This window comes from Periplaneta americana, chromosome 14 (genome assembly GCF_040183065.1).
Source record: "Periplaneta americana isolate PAMFEO1 chromosome 14, P.americana_PAMFEO1_priV1, whole genome shotgun sequence".
NCBI lineage: Eukaryota > Metazoa > Arthropoda > Insecta > Blattodea > Blattidae > Periplaneta > Periplaneta americana.
In genome coordinates, this window is record NC_091130.1 from 126,499,294 (window position 1) to 126,522,545 (window position 23,252).

Genomic DNA, 23,252 nt, shown 5'->3' on the forward strand with positions numbered 1-23,252 from the left:
CAACTTCGGAACACCAAAATATATTTCTTCAACATTGTTGCTGTAAAATGTTTTCTGTGTTTACTATACTCCAGCAGGCCGTGATATACGTCTGTCCTTTTTTTCCCCCAGTCTATAAATGCGAACTTAAAACAAACGGTAAGGTTATGTTGTAATGATTTATTTTTCATTTTAATATTTTAACAATATTATTTATATAACATATTGCAGTAATAACATCGGCATCTGGAATCTCGTTGTTTTTTCACGGCTTCTTTAATGTTACTTGTATCAAAAATGCAATAAGTTTCGTGGAGTAGTAGGCTTTACTTAATTTTTGCAAATATTTAAAAACAATAATTAACATTGCAATTTAGTTGAAATTGCAGTGGTAAGTTTCCAATTTATAATTATTACTATGTTAAACGTCTCTAAAAATAATATGTTAAAAGCCTAAAGCAGTAAAATGAATGTCGCGCTTAAGCGGTAAGAAGAGGGAAATTGTTATGTGTGTTACGTTGGGAATACTGAATGTGGTATTTCACACTTACCGCGTATTGGTTCTGTGCGGAAAACAAGCAAATACGCACGATCTCGCACAAAATGATTTTAGTTCATCCTAACCCCAATTTACGGTACGGTAGCTCATTCTTTCCCCTATCCCACAGCTCACATGCCAGGTCTCGCCTTCTGACTTATATTTTGCTGATAGCTAATGATACGTTAGTAAATCATTAGTAAGTTCTACGGCACGGGAACAACATATTCCCGGTAAAAGAACTGCATTCACCAGTTAGCACTCTTGTCGGGATGTGATTTTATTTCATATGAACAGTTCAAGCATTAATAAAATTATACAGGCACAAATAAAAATCGCCTTCTGGCTATAGATAAATTTAATTACGCAATGACGTGCATTGAATTTATTCAAGTAGATGTTCAAATTCAGCCAGTAGGCCTATAATATTATTAAAATACAGGAATTTTAATTAGCAATAACTATTAAATCAATAGCAATGCACACTTTACTCACGTCCGTATGGAATTTATGCCTTTACACAGACATTTCACCCTTCCATAATATTTTAATTATTCCTAGTTTGTTTACATTTGCAGTTTGCGCTGTGAAATTTGACTCCTCATACAGGAAAAACGTTACAGTGTGCTGAGTAAGGTAACTGCCACCGTTGAAAAATTAAATATCTAAAGTAAACACATACTTTCTGACTAAATGCTCCATGCGTATCACAGCAATTGAATTATTTATCGTGTCGTTAATAATATTCCAATTTATAGTTTATTTCCATGAACTATCATTAAAAAGAGAGACAAATTTACTATACATTAGTGCAGGAAGATGTAATTTGCTTTACGCACAAAACGAAATTCTCATTACCTAAGCTAAAAAAATGATGTCTGACCTCATGTGTAAATTATACCATTTAATTAGGTATAGGACCTAGCTCATTAATTCTGAGCACACTCAAATAACAGAGCCATTCGTATATTATAATCATTTCTAGCACGCTACATTACTTTAAATTTTACTGGTCGTCCTGGGTGGCGCAGTCGGTAGAGTGGTGGCCTTCTATGGCCAAGGTTGCGGATTCTATCCCGGCCTAGGTCGATGGCATTTACTGTACTCCAACCAGGAGAAAGTCTCAGGGGAATGAGACGCAGCGGGGTGATGCCGTGAATTTTTTTTATTTTATTGGGTTATTTTACGAAGCTGTATCAACATCTATGTTATTTAGTGTCTGAATGGTATAAAGGTGGTAATGCCGTTGAAATGAGTCCGGGGTCCAACACCGAAAGTTACCCAGCATTTGCTCGTATTGGGTTGAGGGAAAACCCCGGAAAAAACCTCAACCAAATAACTTGTTCCGACCGGGATTCGAACCCGGGCCACCTGGTTTCGCGGCCAGACGCGCTGACCGGATGCCGTGAATGAATGTTGATGTCATAAGATGTCATAAGGTCACACACGTGGGTACATGCATCTCCATTGGCTAACTCTCAAAGCACAAACGATAATACTGATACACATATTTATACTACCCTAGTTACAAAATTAGATCACAGTCAATTTCCTGGTCTTTTAATCCCTCCATACAGGATTTAACATACGCAGGAGAGCGCATGTTTTTTTTTTTTAACTGACGTTATAACGGTATATTATCTATCTACTTCGCTCCAATAGATGACGCAATAATAAGTTCATTCCTTTCTCGGTTAATCTCCTGGGTGGAGAACAGTGTGCTCAAATGCGACAGATTCGTGTCAGTAGATTTACGGACATGTAAAAGAACTCCTGCGGGACAAAATTCCGGCACATCGGCGACGCTGATAAAGTGAAACCTCTCTAACCTGGACACGTATGGTTCAATAAAAAAAATTGTACAACCTAACGGGTGTCCAAGGTAGAGGGAAGTAGAATTTTTTTTAGCATGCAATGGAAAGAAAATTACTGAAGACCTACATAGTGTTAAGAAACTACTGTATTCAAGCACTTTGTCATTTAGTGTCCCTTCACACGAGAGTGGCGCGTTAGTGGCACTGCAAACGCGCGAGCACCTGAAGAGGAGTACAGCAATCGCGCTGCGGCAAGCTATTACAGTTGTATAATGAATGGTTCAGGGGAATTGGTTAAGTTCTGATTTTATTTATAGACTACGTAATATTTTGTCTAAGTTATACAAGCTGTACCGTAAGTAATGTCATTAATTTCAGGGTGTTAATCTTTGAAATATTTCAAACAAACAAGTTAAATACAATTTTGCTCGTTTTTGCATCACAGATTTTTGTTCTGCTAATGATAGAACACAAAAGACTTTCTGCTGTGGTGTCCACATGGCGACTAACTCAGTAACTCTTCAGTCTTCCCCAAGACGCAAGATACGATGAGATTAATTAAATGACATGTTCTACGCATGCGCGTGATGCATGACTCATCTAACAACAACAATGAATTCAAACTTTCAGGCCTCCTCTTTTTAAAATGGTACCAACCTTTTCCCATTTGAACGCGTACTTTTGACGTTATAACTAGGGCCGTGACATCGGTATATTTGTATTAGTCTGAGGTGAACATAAGACGCCGGTCAGAATGTAGTCGGTGTTTCAAGTACAGGCAGCGGAAGCAAATTTGACACACTTAAGCAAGCACAATCCGTGTTTTGTATACGATTATTGCGTATTATAAAATCAAGACAATACAATTATTGTATAATAAGGGTTAATATCGGAAGGGTCTAAATTGCTGGTCAGGTTGAGGAATAATTGTTGGAAATCATATACTTAAATTGTCACAAATGTGGTAAAACATAAGTCTGAAAAGATGTTTTATATATACATGTATATAGAGTTGTGCATTACAGTTTTAGAATGCCGAAAATGTATATGGCGTACAATTTTGCTTTTTCTATATTTAACTGATACATTAATTTATTTATCGCATCAATTTCGTACCTTACTTTTCTTGCATGTTGTTCGCTTGGTTTCGGTTCCTGCTGCAATAAACAACAACATTCATTTTTAAAGTTTCAAATGAAAATGACCGCCGAGTGTCGGATAGTATAACCTTATATGCTGAAGAACTGTGTTCAACATCGGCTGAAACCAAGGACGCATATGTAAAATATTTCGCATCATCAATTTCATTTCTACATCAGGTTTATAACAATCGCACTTATCACTTGATAAATGTTTTGCAATTTTGCATAATGAATTGAAACCACCGTTTTTTTTTTTTTTTTTTTTACTGTGTGATGTAGAAATGAAATTGATAATAAGAAACATTTTACATATGCGCCTTTGGTTTCAGCCGATGTTGAACGCAGTTTTTCCGCATACAAGGTTATACCAGCGAATAGGGATTATAAAGAATGGACACTGAGCGAATTTTCCTGTGTTTTGTTTCTCTGTGCGCCAGCGGCTAGTTCCACTTTCAAGCGCTAGAGGTAGTGTAATCGAGCATACGCTAAGATAATAATTGAGAATAGAATTGAGGCACAGGATCCAAACATCGCCTATCTTATTGCATAATCCAGTAACGCTTTGCTTCAAATAAATTCAAGTTAAGAGCTTTTCCTTAATTCTCAGTGACAAACTAGTTGTAATAATAATATTTTATATTTCAAATATCATAAATTATATTATAAAATAATAGAATGCATTATAAAATTAAGTATGGAATTCGTTTAATATTTGTATATAATATAATATAGGTATATGGTTTTACTTCTCGTAAGAGTTTTGTTTTTACATTTTCAGCGCTATCAAATCATTACATATTTTAATTGTTGTAGGGGTCAACGTCTGAACTCTCATTATAAAGGAACTCTAGAGTCTAGACATTACAGTTAATGAAGGATTTATTATTTTATGGATCCAATTTATTTTATTTGAGTACATAATGTACCTATATGTATTATATTTCCGCTGTGTCGACTGCTAGCTGGTGTGATGTCAGCGCCAACTCTAGAGAGAAAGCAGAATTTGACGCTCTAGCTGGCTTGAAGGTCATTGAAATCGGTCCGGCTACATCAAAGGTACCGACTCGAAGTGTCCATTCTTTATAATCCCTATTCGCTGGTTATACTATCCGACACTCGGCGGTCATTTTCAGTTGAAACTTTGAAAATGAATGTTGTTGTTTATTACAACAGGAACCGAAACTAAGCGAAGAGCATGCAAGAAAAGTAAGGTACCTACGAAATTGATGCGATAAATAAATTAATGTAACAGTTAAATATAGAAAAAGCAAAATTGTAGCCTACGCCATAGACCTATAGGCTACGTTTTCGGCATTCTAAAACTGTAATGCAGAACTCTAAATATATGTATAAAAAACATCTTTTCAGACTTATGTTTTACCATATTTGTGACAATTTAAGTATGATTTCCAACAATTGAATGGTGAATTTGCAAAACGACTTAAGTCCACATTTTGGGGTTTTTTAGTTGAGAGCATGATTATGTTATCGTGTGCAAGGGGCATCGTTTAGTAGAAGAATGACTTTAATCCACGACTTTTGTATAGTTTTTATTAGCAGCAGAATACAGCAGAATATTTGGTTAAGAGGTAAAACGACTTTAGTCTTGGACTTTCAGTATAATGTTGTTTCTGACCAAGCGTCATCGTGCATGCTTTACGGAGTTGTCAGTGTTGATGAAGAAATGGCGATTTGTTTGTGAATGTGAAAAATAATAGTAATATTCTTCATTTGAACAAAAATTTGCTGGTATAATTGTAAATAGGCCTATGAATCACTTTCTTTTAGTATATTGTGAAATATGTTTTTAAACTCCATCTATAAAAAATAGTAAGGTGAGAAATGTACGACAATTTTTTGCTGAAGTACGACATTTTTCATAAGTTGGTACGACGGTTGTGTTTCCTTTATCTGGCAACCCTGCTGTCCATACAATGGGTGTAAACACAACACTAATACTACAGACATCAGAGGCATTCAAATGTTGGGCGACTTATACCGCTTGCGTTTAAAACAGATTGTGAGAGATGGATGGAAAAGAGAGACAGATAGAACGGAACCTGAGAAACAATGCGGCGATAGCCGATCTCATTTTTTTTATCACGAGAGTATTTGATCTCAAAGTTTCAATTACTCCAACAGTCTTAAAATATTTGAATAGAAGTCTTGCTAAGTGTCTCTCGTTCGGTTTCTAAATCCGCACTTCGGTATTCTCGATCACAACTCGAGAAAAATACCACCAAGTTGGTTTCCGTAAGATCTTATATCGACAGCGACATTTTACTCTCGGTAGTTTTCCGTTACGCTCCACGGATTCTCAAGCGCGCATCACAGTGGAAAAAAAATATATTGAAAGCAAAAGTGTTCTTTCAGTCTGTCACATCTCGGCAACAATATAGTTTCCTTGACGTCATGCGTTTTCTGCAATTCCCGCACGATGTAACACGAAAATACGGTCGAAAAGCAGGGCTTTGCCTTCGTACAGAGCAAAAGTTTATTTCTGAAAAAAATTCTACAATCTCATTCTTAAAAATCCGCCGCCTATGTGACGCCAGACACGATAATAAATTGTATTCTAGAGAATCGGGATTCAAATCCATATTTCGCATTTCTGGCCGAGAAGTCGGAGGCCATAATGTTAGTCTTCTTTGCTTTCTGAACTGATAATCTGAATTATGATCAACTACGGAGAAATTAAGGGAAAAACGCGTTGGCAACAGCCTGGGCGCAGCTTTAACTTTTTTTTTAATCACAGTCAGCAACAAACTTAAATTCTTCTTCTTCTTCCTCCTTCTTCCTCCTTCTTCTTCCTCCTCCTTCTTCCTTCTTCTTCCTCCTCCTTCATTTTTCCTCTTCCTTCTCCTTCTCCTTCTCCTTCTCCTTCCCCTTCCCCTTCTCCTTTTCCTTTTTCTTTTTCTTTTTCTTTTTCTTCTTCTTTTTCTTTTTCTTCTTCTTCTTCTTCTTCTTCTTCTTCTTCAATTCAAGTAATAGGCATATGCCTGTTCCGGCTTCATAGTGTATCCGTCCATCGCTTCCTAGGTCTTCCCGGACGTCTTCTTCCTCCAGGTCTATAATTCATCATTCTTCTTGGGATTCTTTCTGGTGTCATTCTATTGACACGTTCTGCCCACTGATTTCTATAATTCTTATTTTTTTCTTTTAGCGAAAATATCATCAATTCTTCTCTTATTTTATCATTTCTAATTTTATCCGATATAGTACACCCCTTGACTAACCTTAGAAACTTCATTTCAGCGGCTTGTAATTTTTTGCTGTCAGCTGCAGTCATCGTCCAGGTTTCTGATCCAAATAGCAAAGATGGTACTGCCATTACTTTATAAAATTTAATTTGCGTCTCTTTTCTTGCTTTATTTTTCAAATATCTGTTTATTGTGCCACACAGCTGCTGAAATATGGGGAGTTTATATTTGCAGTCACTTTCATGTTTATACTTGAGCTGAGTACCTAGGTAGGCTATTTAAAACTTGTTACTTGTTCTAGAAGAGTGTCATTTAAAACATTAGTGTCATTTTTATTAATAATAATAATAATAATAATAATAATAATAATAATAATAATAATAATAATAATAATAATAATAATAATAATAATAAAGATAATCCGTAGCGCTACAGCTCGTGAAGGGCCTAGACCGACCAGCCGGCTGCTGGCCTCACGCCCATATGGCGAAGCAGAGGTGGACGATCATCCAACCAGAATGGAGGTCTCGTGTGGTTAGCACGATGATCCCCCCAGCCGTTATAGCTGATATTTGCAACCGGATTTCGCTACCTATCTTAGCTCCCCAAGTGCATCACGATGCTGGGTGGGCACCGGTCCCAGACACTGGCCGAAATTTCATGAGAAAATTTCTTCCCCCATGAGGACTCGAACCAGGGCGCATTCCGTAACGCGAGTCCTAGGCAGGATGCCTTAGACCACGATGCCACGGCGCGGGACATTAACTATTAATAGGCCTACTAAAAATATACCCAATAAAATTAATTGATAATTAAGAAGAAACAGGAAGATGTCTTAAAGTATGGTATATCATGCATTATAAAATTAAAAAATAATTACATTCAAACTTTCAAGACTTTTTAGTGGATTTGAAAACGGCTCAGAATTTTACAATGTTACATTTATTCCGATCGAAAGCATAAGGAAGCAAAAACGGGCAAAATTTTATTAAACTTCTTGGTTTGAAATATCTCAAAGAATAATCCCCTGAAATAATGACATTACTTATGGGTCACGGACGGTCTGAGGTAGGGGCACATCAACGTACGAACGAATGGACGGACGGACGGATAGACAGACAGACAGATAGTCAAAGAGAAATGAAAATACAGGGACATCATTTTATTTTTACTTCAATTTTTATTGTACCTGAGTTTTTGAATGTATTTCACTCCCATCCCTTCTACTAATGAAGTTCAACCGTCCTCCACGCAGAACCAAGACCGCATATACAGTCATAGTAGCCTTACGGTCATACTGAACAGTACGTTCCAGAAATATGTTCGCGTTTTCCACTGACGAAAGAGCTTTCAAATATTGAATCATTTTCGCACAGGTACTGTCGTCCATTAGCCTGCGTTGCATCTCGGTTTCCCCCACCCGCTTCTGCTCGCCCCTCTGTAAAGGTTTGTGGCTGGACTGTCTTAGTTCTTTTCTGAGAACATTAATTTCTGTTAGGAATTGGATGTCTACGTAATATTATACGGCTGTTCAAAATAACTTAAATAAAAGGGCCTCGTTAAGTAATTAACTGTCACGTGATTTCCTCCCTTTCTACGATCCTGCGACATAACCGCTTGGACGGACATTGGATAGCATGTCTGATTAACTTTATCTTTTCGAATCGGGCAGAAGTGAAAATTTAATTTACAGTACGTAAGGTAGCTACTCTTTTATAGAGTAGATAAAGAATTATTTCAACATGAATTACTAGTACGAAGGACGAAACTAGTAATTGGAATTAGATATAATAGTCTATAGTGTGATAATATGCACATTATAACTGAAGCCTGTATCGAATGAACGGCCACCATTTTCAAATATGTGTTTAAATATCCATATTATATTTTTCAATTTAACTTCATTCTCTGTAGTGCTGTAGACAGTATAATATACACTGCATAATGAATACGGCCGCATGGACAGCTTAGTTCGTGAGTAAAAACACTCATTGTTAATTCTGTACTGTATTTTGATTAAAGAAAAACCTAATGAAAATTATCAAACTCAAAATCGTAATATTTCCTAGTTTACATAAATGGATGAACTACTTTTCTTCTCTCCTATATCTACTAAAGTGAGTTGTTTGTATTTTACGCCAGTATCATCGAACTCCAGTCGTGGAAGGGTGTAGCAAACTGTGTTTCCGGTTCTCTACCATTGATCCAAAGGTATAGCTAGGTTAATAATAGAAATGTTAGTAAAAATAAAATGATGTCCCTGTACTTTACCTGGAAGATATTTGCCTACAACATTTTCTTTTATAAAAAAAATTCGCTTCTTTTATCAGTATTCAAAACTGTCCTTTTTCTAGGAAAAGCATGTCATGGAGGAAGTTGCATTATGTAGCTCTACCAGCTGGACACCAAAGCAAGTTATCTTACGAAACTGCTTCATGTTGGCCCGTAAAGGGAAGGACGGCACCCTGTTATTCGCTTTCTTCGAAATTGAGACCTTCCCTAGCTCGGCTTTAAAAACGAAATTAGCGTTGTTGGTGGATTATACTTCTCTCCCTTACCCTATTACTGTTCCATCACTTTTTCCTTCCCCATTTTCTTTATAGTATGCTTTTCCCTACATTTATTTTGTTGGTTGTCTTTTTTATCCTTCATATAACCATACCGGCTTACAATCTGTTATAGGCCTACATACAGCCAACTGGAGACTCGAAAGATTCTGGAAGTTGTTTGTTACAGAGACGCTTCTCGTATTAAGTATTTTTTACGAAAATGATACAGTCCCACTGTCTGTTCGTGCTTTCATAACACAAACTTAAAGTAGGCCTAACACACATAATGAATGTGAAAAGTCCGCTCATACTGGTTTATAGTCACACAGAAATTACGGCTCTCAGGAGGCTGCCCATTATGTAGCAGTATACTGGACGAAAATATATCCAAGCCTGACCTACGCCACAGGGAAAGTGGGGCGAGATATCCACTGAGTCGGTTACAGTCATAAATCACTTGTTCCAAAAATGAAAATTTTCACAAATGAGGGAAAACATATTTGTAATACTTGGAGCCCATTTTTTTCACAATGAACAGTAAACAATGAAAGAACAATGATTAAAATAGTACATTATGCAACGAGCCTATAATGGTAGTAATTAAGACGCGAGTATGTTTATGAAACGAGCGCAAGCGAGTTTCATAATTTTCATACGAGCGTCTTAATTACCATTATAGTCAAGTTTCATACGACTTTTTATGCTCGACCATATTGATTTTGTCCGGCAATTGGTGAAATGAATTTGCGGGAATGTGCTTTGTGAAAGGCTGGAAGATGACGGTGAATTGATGTTAATTTGTGTGCTCTTTTTTCGACTGAGTTTAATATTGTCTAATCTCGCGCTAGTTGTCTTTCGATTGCATATCCGAGAATAATCGATACTTGCGCTTTCATTGCTACAATGGTATTTTCTGATTGGTGGAACACCTGAACTTTAATGAATATGTGTACTTTAATGAAGTCCATTAAAGGGCTGCTACCAGGTGTATAATTACTACATTTCGGCATGGTCGAGCATTAACTACTATTCACATTTGTAACCGTAGTTATTTATACAGTAGTAAAAGTTTAAATTATGAATCATATGAGTTTTGACAACGACCTTTGGATCATCAGTGTTCTGAGAGTGCTCCGTTTGGAACATGTGAGTTTAGAAAGTGACCAGTTGGGATCATGTGGGATTTAAAATATTGCACAAGAACATTAGGCCTACCTCAAGCATATTTTTAAATTCAATGTAAAAGAATAGGTATCCGATTATTAAATTCTTCAGATGAGTCAATTTTGCGGGTCCAGTCAGAGAGAAGGATAAGTCACAAATCTTGGAATAGGGAAATTAGGTATTCTCAAAACAGTCTGACAATTTATTGTGGAAATTTAAATTCCAGTGGGCTAAGCTATTGCCAGAGTTACTGCAATTATGACACAACATTCTAGAGACGAGAAAAAAAAAACTAAATTTTCTTAGAAAAGCGGGTTCTCCTCTTATTTGAGTCGAACCCTCAATTTACAACCTACAAAAGAAATACTGATTATACATTTTATCAAAACTCAAATTTTCGTTACTATGTTCCTTTATATCACAAAATTAATATCTGCTTCCATCAATTCGCACATATGTTCAGTATTGTCCAATTGATTATTATTCACGGCACCATCAATGGCATAGGCCTACTTATTGTGATGAAACACTCGACCCTGCTTAATTTACCAATACATCAGTAGGAACCAAGAAGAATCAGAAAAGAATATTAACCTTGCTAATTTGGCCTGGTTTCTTTTCGGTATTTCTGGAGCTGCTATACATTTCCGTGGTCATCCTCTCTCTCCAAACGGTGATACGTTCTCTTCCATAATATTACGCTTACAAAATGCTTAACTACAGCCGCTAAATTCACTGATATTTAACAAGGCGCATGCAAGATACTCATCCACAACCCTATTCAAGACCAGAAGAAATGGAGAAGCGGGAGGGAAATACTGATCGGTGATTGGTCGAGAAGCGCTATACAACATAACTCACAAGATCCAGTGGATCATAAGACTTTTGACAGAAACCGGGAAGTTTGTCGCCTATTTACACAAGCATCATGTAAGAAATGTGAAAAATAAACCTCTGAATCGTGTTCTACGGAGATAACCGCATGAGAATATAACAGTATCTCAATAGTTCATCTTTTTGGAGTATGTGAGTTAAGACTCTAAGGGTGCTATGCATAGACATTTCGCTAGCCCGCGCTACGAGCGTGCTAAACTAGCCCCGGCTATCGACTGATTACTTGTGCAGGATTCATATAATATAATATCGCTACCACTGGTTTATGAATACGAAAAACGTTAGTTCGCTGATCATCCACCGGAAGCCCGCGCTAAGAATGTCTATGAATATGGCCCTAACCGACTCCACTATATCCACTATTGACTATAATATTACTAATATGTTGATGCAGGTGTACAGGTGTGTTCTATGATTTCTTTCAATGGTGTCACTGATTCATGAACATAATTAGCAAGGTAATAAATAATTAGTATAGTATATGATTATGTCTCGTGACGAGAATATTGAAAGAAATGGAATATAAAAATTGGAAATTTATCCTTCGAAGAGGTGGAAAAATTCAAATATCTTGGAGCAACAGTAACAAATATAAATGATATTCGGGAGGAAATTAAACGCAGAATAAATAAGGAAAATGCTGTTATTATTCGGTTGAGAAGCTTTTGTCATCTAGTCTGCTGTCAAAAAATCTGAAACTTAGAATTTACGGTTGTTCTGTATGGTTGTGAAACTTGGACTCTCACTTTGAGAGAGGAACAGAGATTAAGGGTGTTTGAGAATAAAGTTCTTAGGAAAATATTTGGGGCTAAGAGGGCCGATGAAGTTACAGGGGAATGGAGAAAGTTACACAACGCAGAACTACATGCATTGTATTCTTCACCTGACATAATTTAGAACATTAAATCCAGACGTTTAAGATGGGCCAGGCATGTAGCACGATTGAGCGAATCCAGAAATGCATATAGAGTGTTAGTTGGGAGGTCGGTGGGAAAAAGACCATTGGGGAGGCCGAGACGCAGATGGGAGGATAATATTAAAATAGATTTGAGGGGAATGGGATATGTTGATAGAGGCAGGATTAATCTTGCACAGGATAGGGACCGATGGCGGGCTTATGTGAGGGCTGCAATGAACCTGCGGGTTCCTTAAAAGGCATTGATAATTAAGGAAAGCAGAGCTTTACCATCGTATATAAAGTAAGTAATATAAATATGTCTACTATTTATGAACCTAATGAGGAAGAAATGAAGATAGGACAGCAAAGTTCTGAAACAAGTCTAGCTAACACGAATTTTAACTGATTGTTAAGTGTATTTAATATTATTATATTTTAATACTATGCACATTTTAATGGTAATTTCAAATTATTTTTTACTTTAGACCAAAAATAACACTGTAATTCGCTACCTCATTTACGATTAAGATAACCGAAGTGTAATCATATCTTTGAAATATACATAGGCTATCTCATTTTGAAGTCTTGATATGTAATTTCATATTATTTTATGATCTTTTATAATGGAGTCGTCGCTTACAAAATATGGCAGCGGTGGGATTCGAACCCACGCCTCCGAAGAGACTGGTGCCTTAAACCAGCGCCTTAGACCGCTCGGCCACGCTACCTATACGTGATACTTGCTCAACCACTCAAATTAGAATGACTGTTTTCCAAGCATTCCTTTGGACTCGTTATCTCGTTCAACAGGATTACAAACACAGAAGTAGCTATACGTGTGTGTACAATAAAAAACCGTGTCATCCAAAATGTATTTATCAAGGCGCTCACTGGAGATATTCTAACCTCTCTACTAAGCCTAGAAAACACTAATCTATTGCTTAATAATAATAATAATAATAATAATAATAATAATAATAATAATAATAATAATAATAATAATAATAATAATAACAACAACAATAATAATAATAATAATACAAACTAGCGAAAGCAATTTCGTTGCTAACGTGATGTCTTGTTTTGTAGATAGAGGTTGAAAGAATAAGTTGAACTATTCATGCATAGGGTATTTCAAAAGTCAGTTCAAATATTAAACGGCTATAAATATCACAGCCACGCCACGTGATCAAACTACATTTTTAGGTTATGTCTCGTGAAACGTAAACTGTTTTGTCAAAGCAATGAATTTCATGTTGCCAGACAAAATAAATTTTAATATTAGATCATACTAATCCTAACTGCCAACATAATAATGCGAAAAGTCCAGGAGGAAAATATACTATTCCATAATTTATTGAACCATTTAGAAAACACCTCGCAACATAAAGATGAGATGTGGTAAATAAGTACGACATTATTATTATTATTATTATTATTATTATTATTATTATTATTATTATTATCATCATCATCAGTGCTTTTTTTCTGGAAAAAAGTTTACCGGAACACTATTACTCGATCACATTATACAACAAAAACGTAGGTTTAAAAATATTAGGCCTACATACCTTATATTACAATAAGTTCCAAACGGAGCTCATCGATTTTAAGCATAACGGAAATTTTGCGATTTCGAGCTATAGTTTCAGGATCAATAACGGAAGATGGCAGCACTAGATTGCATGAGTTACTTTTGCACCAACGATAATAATGAGAAAATGTAAACTCTTGGACTCGGCAGTGGCGGCAATTTTAATTTTCAATTTCGCTTATAAAATATATCTCGTTGGAATTTGTAATGGCAAAAAGTTTACCGGAACGCGTTCCGGACCGTTCCGACTGAAAAAAGCGCTGATTATTATTATTGTTATTATTATTATTATTATTATTATTATTATTATTATTATTATTATTATTATTATTTCAGTGCGTAGCATTGTGAATTTTCCCTATTTGGTGATACCTGGTATTAGTTGGCAACACTGAAGAGACGACCAAATTAGACTTTTAGAAACTGTGATCCTCACTGTATATGCCCTTCTGGCGTGATGCTCTCAATATATTACGGCAACTACACGATACAAAACTATTGCAATTCAAGTGACTGAAAAGTGGACCCACATGTGGTAGCGTGGCCGAGCGGTCTAAGGCGCTGGTTTAAGGCACCAGTCTCTTCGGAGGCATGGGTTCGAATCCCACCGCTGCCATATTTTGTAGACGATGACTCTATTACAAGTAAACATGAAATTGAGACAGGGAGATCAAAAACCCACTAACTCCAATTTTTGACAAAATTGAGTTTTGGGCTGGATGGTGCTTTTTAGTTTGTCCCGCATGCGTAGAAGGCAAGAATACACTAATTTCGACATTCATCTGCATTCTGGGGGCTGTTTTAAAACTCGTGGAAGCCAGAACTCCACTTACTCCATGGAATGAGAGAGTTTTATCATTCCAAGCTTAATTTCCCGGTAGGTGGCAACACTATCGCTCAACCAGCTGAGTAATGTGATACGATATGGTATTCAGAATGTTACAAAAATCTATAAAATCCATGTAAGTAAGACTGTTAAAGGAACAATATCGAGTCGATTAACTTCCAGAAAACCCAATGCAGATGCATCATTCCCCAGTCAACTAAAGTACAATTCAGCATTGCCATTGAAAGAAGAAAACAAAAGGACATGCAAAATTTAATGCAGTTTATTTCTGTGGAAAGTAGGATGAATTACCAAACTCTGTTTGCGGACAGTAATAATCTAGAATCTAGATGCACAGGAAGAACATGAGAGTGAGAGAAAAAAACAAAATCTGTAACATGAATGAGACTGTGTTAACATTTTAATACACATCTTGATTACACAACTTTTAACACTGTATCACGTCTGAATATGTATGATAGGACTTTCTTGTGTTAAATTCTAACGTACCTTGTTTAGATGTTTCGACCTATTTATGGGTCATCTTCGGAACTGGTCGCTGTTGGTCTTGGCACCTCTTGTTTTGTTTCCTGTGAGGGTGTGTTCGTGTGGTATAATGTAGAGTCAAAGAGTTTGTGTGTTCTGAAATTGAGTCGTGTGTTGAGAATTTCGTTGGGGTGTGTGTTCGTGTGTCTGTATATTTTATATTGTTCTAGTGTGTTTAGTTTCTGGCTTTTAGGTTGGATGTGTAGTATTTCCATGTCTGTGTTGATGTCTCTGTGGATGTGGTTAGCATTTGTGATGTGTTCTGCATATGTGGAGGTGTTTTGTAATTTTGTTATGGCTTCAAGTCTTGATATGTAATTTCATATTATCTTATGGTCGCTATGTAATATTGTTTGTGGTTTTATTTGTGTATTTTGATGTGCTTTATAGTAATTTGTGATTTTCTGTCTCATAAATTTGAAATTTAAAAAAAATGTAGCAATGTTAATCTTAATAATAAACTTCCATTTTCTAGTATATTCCAATGTTTCATAAGGGAATTATAATATACTTATCTTTTTCTTCACATGGCTCATATTTATTCACTTTTCTTAATTCATACACTGTGGTAGTCAGAAAACCACTAACTCCAGCAGTGTTTATTTCAAATTGTAGAGTAAGATAATGTAAAAATTTAGGTTTTGGAGTATTTAATTGATAAATAATGTAATTTTGTGCGAGATCGTGCGTATTTGCTTGGTTTCAGCACAAAACCAACCCGCGGTAAGTCTAAAATTCCACATTCAGTATTCCCAACCGAACACACATAACAATTTCCCTCTTCTTACCGCTTAAGTGACATATTCATTTTACTGCTTTAGGCTTTTAACCTATTATTTTTAGAGACGTTCAATATAGTAATAATTATAAATTGGAAACTTACCACTGCAATTTCACCTAAATTGCATTGTTAATTATTGTTTTTAAATATTTGCAAAAATTAAGTAAACTCTACAACTCCACTGAAGTTACTGCATTCGTGATGCAAGTAACATTAAGGAAGCCGTTTGTTTTTAGTTCGCATTTATAGACTGGGGGGAAAAAAAAGACAGACGTATATCACGGCCTGCTGGAGTATAGTAAACACAGAAAACATTTTAAAGCAACAATGTTGAAGATAGGTATTTTTGTTTTCCAAAATTGCCGTCATTGAACAGAAACCAAGATGGAGATTTCATTGCAACTAATTAGAAATTCCTCTTTCAGGTATGTAATAAACGATCTTCGCACAAAATAATGTACGATACACGAGTGGTATGTTTTCTTTCAATTCTCGGAAATTAAAAAAGCTCAACTACGTTTCGCTTTTTCAAACTTTTCCTCGAACATGAAAACTTCAACATACCGCTCTTGTAACGCATATTACTATTACACATTATTAATAGATAAATGTATAATATTTAAAGTTAGTAAGAGAAATAATAAATTTTTTCTCTCTCCTGTAAATCTGGTTTATTGGAGTTAGGGAGTTTTTGATTTCACTGTCTCAATTATATTAAATTACACGGAAAGTATTCAAAGAGAAATATGTTTCTTTCAACTCTACTTTTTATGAATGGTGTGTATTTCACTAGTTTGTATTAACAGTAAATGTTACTATGTGTTCCATAACAGAAACGTCAGAATCTCTCCAGTGCCTAGATAAATACATTTTGGACTACACCGTCAGGGTGTACTGCAAGGCCCCTTCTTTATTGTTTCCACAAGTGTACTTGTGTGTTTGTAATCCTGTTGAACAAGATAACGAGTCCAAAGGAATGCTTGGAAAACAGCCATTACGGCACCTACAACACAGCACTTTATAACTCAAGTGGTTGAGAGAAACACAGGCGTCGTTGGTCAAGAGGCTAAACGTGGGTAGCGTGGCCGAGCGGTCTAAGGCGCTGGTTTAAGGCACCAGTCTCTTCGGAGGCGTGGGTTCGAATCCCACCGCTGCCAATTTTTATAAGTGACGACTCCATTACAAGCAACCATAAAATAATATCAGATTGCATATCAAGATTTCGAAGTGAGAAATGTCTATGTAATAAATGCTAATGTTTTACTTGGAAAACAGGAACCACTTAATTTAGAGCGATCGTCGCTATTATTGAAGTTCACTTTCGAGAATATTTGCTCACATACGTATCTAGAGCTAAACGCAGAACTCACGCGCTTTGTGATTGTTTTAAATTATAAGTAGGCTTCGTATTTCAGCTACCTAGAAACTGGAATGAAGTTGTCTGATTCGAAGTATATGTGACGTCACAGGTACGTTCGTATACAAAATAGTTACCCATCCTTTGCCCTCTTCCTCTAGAAAGTCAAAACCGGGACGCAGTCATATTGAGTAGTCATATTGATCACTGCTCTTACTAGTCGTATTATTTAAATAACTACATCCTTGTGGCTGATTGAAGGTTCATTGCAGAGGTAAAATGCCTTAGGTAAGACGCTCAATAGTGTAATATTGCAGGGCATTATTGAGAATAGTTGAACTAATATTTTCACTGTCAATATAGACAACATTTAATGTGTCCAATTCCAAAACTGTCTAAATCCATTTTTTTTTAAATTGAGATAATGGCGGTTTCGTCATCTACCTAAATGTCTCTAGCAATTTTCTAATGAATGTTGTGCCTAATTTTCCTCTTTCCTTCCATAAATAAGCTTCAAATATGACGAACACTGCAAACAATTAGGAGAAAAGTTATCAGTTTTTGGCGTTTCCTGAAAATTGTTAAGAATGGATGTAGACAGTTTTGGAATTGGAGGATTATAAATTATGTAATAAACGTAAGAGTGACAAAACCAGTACAATGAAAGACACTGAAATACCAAAAGACACAGAAAGTGTGTTGAACGTAATCTTAAAAAACAGCAGTACCATCAAAATCTGAAAATTATGAAGATATTAACTCGAACGACGTTTAGCATGGATTTGTGTAGCCTACCATGACGTTCAGTGCCAACACCCCAATTAATAAATTGGATAATCTGCATTTTAGGGAATTTCTAGAGAAGTACCTGCAAAAAAAAAAATGAGTGGGTTTTCAGTGATAAGGAACATCCAATATCCTAATGAAACACGAAAAAAATATCAGACAATAGGAATATCTGTTACTACATCATAATAACGTCATGTACTATTGAAAGAATTTCTTGCAATATAAAATCATTTCAAATGACATCTGCATATGTTCAAGTTTCGTAACTTAAGAATGCACGTTATTATTCACGGCAAAGATCACGACGAAAATGAACATCACGGCTCAAGCATTTGTTTACTAGTATAGCTTCAGAATGTCGGGAGTTGACTGTACTCCACGAACACGCAATGACGACCTGTTTGTTTACATCCTTATCCGTTGCATTACCTGTGTTCGGCGTACTATATACCCAATGTGTCTTTAACTTCAGTCTTTAAGTAGCTGGAATACGAAGCCTAATTATAAGTATTCATTTTCCCATTGCTCAAAAACTATCTTCCGAACGACACTGCATTAAATTCCACCACTATATTCAGTGAATATAAACCCGCTATACAGTATCATATGAATGACTCGTGGTATTGAGGGAAGGGATGAATAACATAATTCAGCTTGTGACGTATGCCACAACTTGGGCTCAGTTTTGCATCCCTGCATTACGGCATCTACAAGATACAATATTTTTGAACTCGAATGGTTAAAGAGGCCACAGATGTGGGTAGCGTGGCCGAGCGGTCTAAGGCGCTGGTTTAAGGCACCAGTCTCTTCGGAGGCGTGGGTTCGAATCCCACCGCTGCCAATTTTTATGAGCGGTGACTCCACTACAAAGGTATATAAAATACAATGAAAGCTCTTAAGTTTGACAGAAAACAAGATCACCTGCCACACCCACTACCTTTATTGGACTGAACTTTCAATTCTGTTCAGTCGAACTTAGGAGAGTCCACTATAATATCAAATTGCATATCAAGACTTCAAAGTGAGACATGTCTATTAATAAACGCTACATTTTTACTTCGAAAACAGGCGTTACGGCATCTATAAGATACAATATTTTTGAACTCGAGTGGGTAAAAGAAACACAGAAGTGGGTAGCGTGGCCGAGAGGTCTAAGGCGCTAGTTTTAGGCACCAGTCTCTTCGGAGGCGTGGGTTCGAATCCCACCGCTGCCAATTTTTATAAGCGGTGATTCCACTACAAACGAATATAAAATACAGTGAAAGCTCTTAAGTTTGACAGAAAACAAGTTCGACATCCTATAGTTCGACTGCTTACGTAGGAGAATTAGACACGCTTCTATACGGGCACTAAGAAATGGGTTTGCCATTTGAATGGGAATTGGTTCTGTGTCTTGTAGTGATACTTTTGTTAAAGGAAACAGAATACTTTTTTGATAGGACATCCATATTTAATCACTGAATTTAAAATTAATGAACTCTTCTTTTTCTATTTGAGAATTGGCCGTTTGTGAGACGGAACTGTTGAAACCCACTGTGGTACTAGAAGCGCATACACAAGTCTCGGGTTGGGCAGCAAATGCAAGTATAGTACTGTATTCGTTGATGGATAACCAATATGAATTTGTATTCATTTCACCTGCCACACCCACTACCCTTATTGGACTGAACTTTCAATTCTGTTCAGTCGAATAGTTATATACAATAGAAGTAATTTATTACAGTTATATGAACACTTTTTAATGATTGAATAAAATTAATAAAATCGGTTAAAAACCAGACATGTTTCGGAGGAATGCTCCTCCATCTTCAGTGGTAGTACCACGACGCTGGTACAGATGTTCGACCGCGTAACGTAGCTTAAGGAAGACTGTCTTCTAAATTACTTCTATTGTATATAACTATCTCACTCATGAACACTGTTGTGTCTGACCTAACTTATGTAATTTAATCCTGTTCAGTCGAACTTAGGAGAGTCCACTGTAATAGCAAATTGCATATCAAGACTTTAAAGTGAGACATGTCTATTAATAAAAGCTAATTTTTTTACTTCGAAAACGCGAAACCAGGTGGCCCGGGTTCGATTCCCGATAAGGGCAAGTTACCTGGTTGAGGTTTTTTCCGGGGTTTTCCCTCAACCCAATATGAGCAAATGCTAGGTAACTTTCGGTGTTGGACCCCGGACTCATTTCACCGGCATTATCACCTTCATCTCATTCAGAAGCTACATAACCTAAGATGCTGATAAAGCGTCGTAAAATAACCTACTAAAATAAAAAAATAAATAAAAAAATACTTCGAAAACAGGCATTACGGTATCTATAAGATACAATATTTTTGAACTCAAGTGGGTAAAAGAAACACAAAAGTGGGTAGCGTGGCCGAGAGGTCTAAGGCGCTGGTTTTAGGCACCAGTCTCTTCGGAGGCGTGGGTTCGAATCCCACCGCTGCCAATTTTTAAATTTTTATAATCGGTGACAAACGAACATTTACTACGTTTTTATGGAATATTCAGATCGATCTGAAGACACTTACTGTATTGAAATCTTCATGAAAACGGGGATTCAATTCGATCTCAGTGTCAAGGTCGATACACTAGAAAGTGGGATTGGATCGTATTCAGTTCGAATTAAGTTCCATGAAAACGGGTATCGTATTCAATACGATCTCTTTACGCTAAGCGCGTGATCGATCGTCATTTGTTTGATGTGTCAGCTGTTTTACAAACAGCGAGGGCAAATGTATGTTGATGTTATGTTTTATTTAACGACGCTCGCAACTGCAGAGGTTATATCAGCGTCGCCGGATGTGCCGGAATTTTGACCCGCAAGAGTTCTTTTACATGCCAGTAAATCTACTGACATGAGCCTGTCGCATTTAAGCACACTTAAATGCCATCGACCTGGCCCGGGTTATATGTTGAAAAAGAGTGTTGTAAAACATAATATTTCGTGTTTTCCTAAAAGCTAATATTACCATTCATTAACAGCCAGAATATTAAGTTTTCATGCGCCTCATTTGGAAAACGCAACATTGTTTATAGCTAACGCCTACAGTGTGACCAACACGCTAATATGTCGATGACATGTTAACCAACATAACTACTTTCGAAACTACAGCTTCCGTACTCGGATCGTTTTCAATACCTGTCGAAAATTGCATGAAAACAGGAATCGTATTCAGTACGGAAAATGTATTCAGATCGATTTGAATACTCCATGAAAACGTAGAAATAAAATAATATCAAATTGTATATCAAGACTTCAAAGTGAGACATGTCTATTAATAAACGCAAGGTTTTTGTACTTCTAAAACAGGCATTACGGCATCTATAAGATACAATATTTTTGAACTCGAGTCGGTAAAGAGAACACACAAGTGGGTAGCGTGGCCGAGCGGTCTAAGGCGCTGGTTTAAGGCACCAGTCTCTTCGGAGGCGTGGGTTCGAATCCCACCGCTGCCATATTTTGTAAGTGACGACTCCATTGCAAGTGAACATTAAATATAAAATTATCAAACTTCGAATTTTAGGATAAATGCCGATTGTTTCATGAAGAAATAAGGCAAAACCGATAATGCATTTTCAAGTTTCAGGTAAAATCAATATTATTGTAACAATTTTATTGTGCTTCAGAATGCCTAATCTTACCATTAGAAGTCCTTAACTTTTTGGAATCTAAACTGGCCTTCAATGAAATCATTGTAAATAAAGTATAATTGGCTAAACATGTGAAAAAGTTTTAACATTAGTAACATTACATGCCGATTTGTAGTGGGGGAATTGTTTAGTGAATTCGTGGGCCAGTCATGAAGCACAAAGGGATAAATGAGGAGCATAGCATCAAAGTTAGACAACTCCATTTTTTGCGATTTCGAGATTTTGATTGTTTCTCATAGAGTTTTGTGTGCTGAATGCGATTCTGGAACTGCTTAGGTTCAAAAACGGACAGAACAGAGCGAAAATAGCACTTAATTGTGCGCTTGGAATCTAAACTGGCCTTCAATGAAATCATTGCAAATAAAGTATAATTGGCTAAACATGTGAAAAAGTTTTAACATTAGTAACATTACATGCCGATTTGTAGTGGGGGAATTGTTTAGTGAATTCGTGGGCCAGTCATGAAGCACAAAGGGATAAATGAGGAGCATAGCATCAAAGTTAGACAACGCCATTTTTTGCGATTTCGAGATTTTGATTGTTTCTCATAGAGTTTTGTGTGCTGAATGCGATTCTGGAACTGCTTAGGTTCAAAAACGGACAGAACAGAGCGAAAATAGCACTTAATTGTGCGCTTGGAATCTAAACTGGCCTTAAATGAAATCATTGCAAATAAAGTATAATTGGCTAAACATGTGAAAAAGTTTTAACATTAGTAACATTACATGCCGATTTGTAGTGGGGGAATTGTTTAGTGAATTCGTGGGCCAGTCATGAAGCACAAAGGGATAAATGAGGAGCATAGCATCAAAGTTAGACAACTCCATTTTTTTGCGATTTCGAGATTTTGATTGTTTCTCACAGAGTTTTGTGTGCTGAATGCGATTCTGGAACTGCTTAGGTTCAAAAACGGACAGAACAGAGCGAAAATAGCACTTAATTGTGCGCTTTAGAATCAAAATGTTGACAACTCCACTGTGGCTTGGTTTCAAATTAGGACAATTTCTTCAGTAGCCAATAAGAAGCCCATATTCGTACCACTTTTTCCCATAACGCATCGCGAATTCAACATGGATGATTGTTTATATAATCGATTTCTGGATGAATAAGTACTGTTTTACGTAAATTTGCTTTGAAACGAGTTAGAAAAGACTTAGATTCAAAAGTAGACAATTTCACTTTAAATATGGCTTCTTTTGGTTTCAAAACATACAGTACAACTCCACTTTAAATGTGGCTTCATTGGTTTCAGAAACAGACAACTCCATGACTCAGTTTCAGAGATGGACAACTCCACTTTTTAAACTTAAATTTCGACCTGAATATTAATTTTAATCATATTTTGAGACTGAAAAAATATTTATGACCCATGAGAATGTCAGGACCTAGTTTTTCGCCTCTCCTGTAAAAAAAGCAAACGTGGAGTTGTCCAACTTTGATATCAAATGCCTTAAATATTTTCCGATAATGGGATATCCCTAATGTGATAAGTTGAGCTATATATAATCATAATTTTCCTTACTG

General features: G+C 36.4%; 1 protein-coding gene and 7 non-coding genes across 8 annotated transcripts in view; 6 read left to right on the forward strand and 2 right to left on the reverse strand.

Annotated features, from left to right (window-relative positions):
- LOC138713719 (serine-enriched protein) overlaps positions 1-23,252 on the reverse strand; it is a 300,616-nt gene that overhangs the window by 80,736 nt on the left and 196,628 nt on the right. The window lies entirely within an intron of this gene.
- TRNAL-AAG (transfer RNA leucine (anticodon AAG)) lies at positions 12,825-12,906 on the reverse strand. Its single transcript has one exon. It is a non-coding gene; the product is annotated as a tRNA-Leu (tRNA).
- Positions 14,307-14,388, forward strand: TRNAL-AAG (transfer RNA leucine (anticodon AAG)). Its single transcript has one exon. It is a non-coding gene; the product is annotated as a tRNA-Leu (tRNA).
- Positions 17,001-17,082, forward strand: TRNAL-AAG (transfer RNA leucine (anticodon AAG)). The gene has a single exon. It is a non-coding gene; the product is annotated as a tRNA-Leu (tRNA).
- Positions 18,831-18,912, forward strand: TRNAL-AAG (transfer RNA leucine (anticodon AAG)). Its single transcript has one exon. It is a non-coding gene; the product is annotated as a tRNA-Leu (tRNA).
- TRNAL-UAG (transfer RNA leucine (anticodon UAG)) lies at positions 19,204-19,285 on the forward strand. Its single transcript has one exon. It is a non-coding gene; the product is annotated as a tRNA-Leu (tRNA).
- TRNAL-UAG (transfer RNA leucine (anticodon UAG)) lies at positions 20,442-20,523 on the forward strand. Its single transcript has one exon. It is a non-coding gene; the product is annotated as a tRNA-Leu (tRNA).
- Positions 21,452-21,533, forward strand: TRNAL-AAG (transfer RNA leucine (anticodon AAG)). The gene has a single exon. It is a non-coding gene; the product is annotated as a tRNA-Leu (tRNA).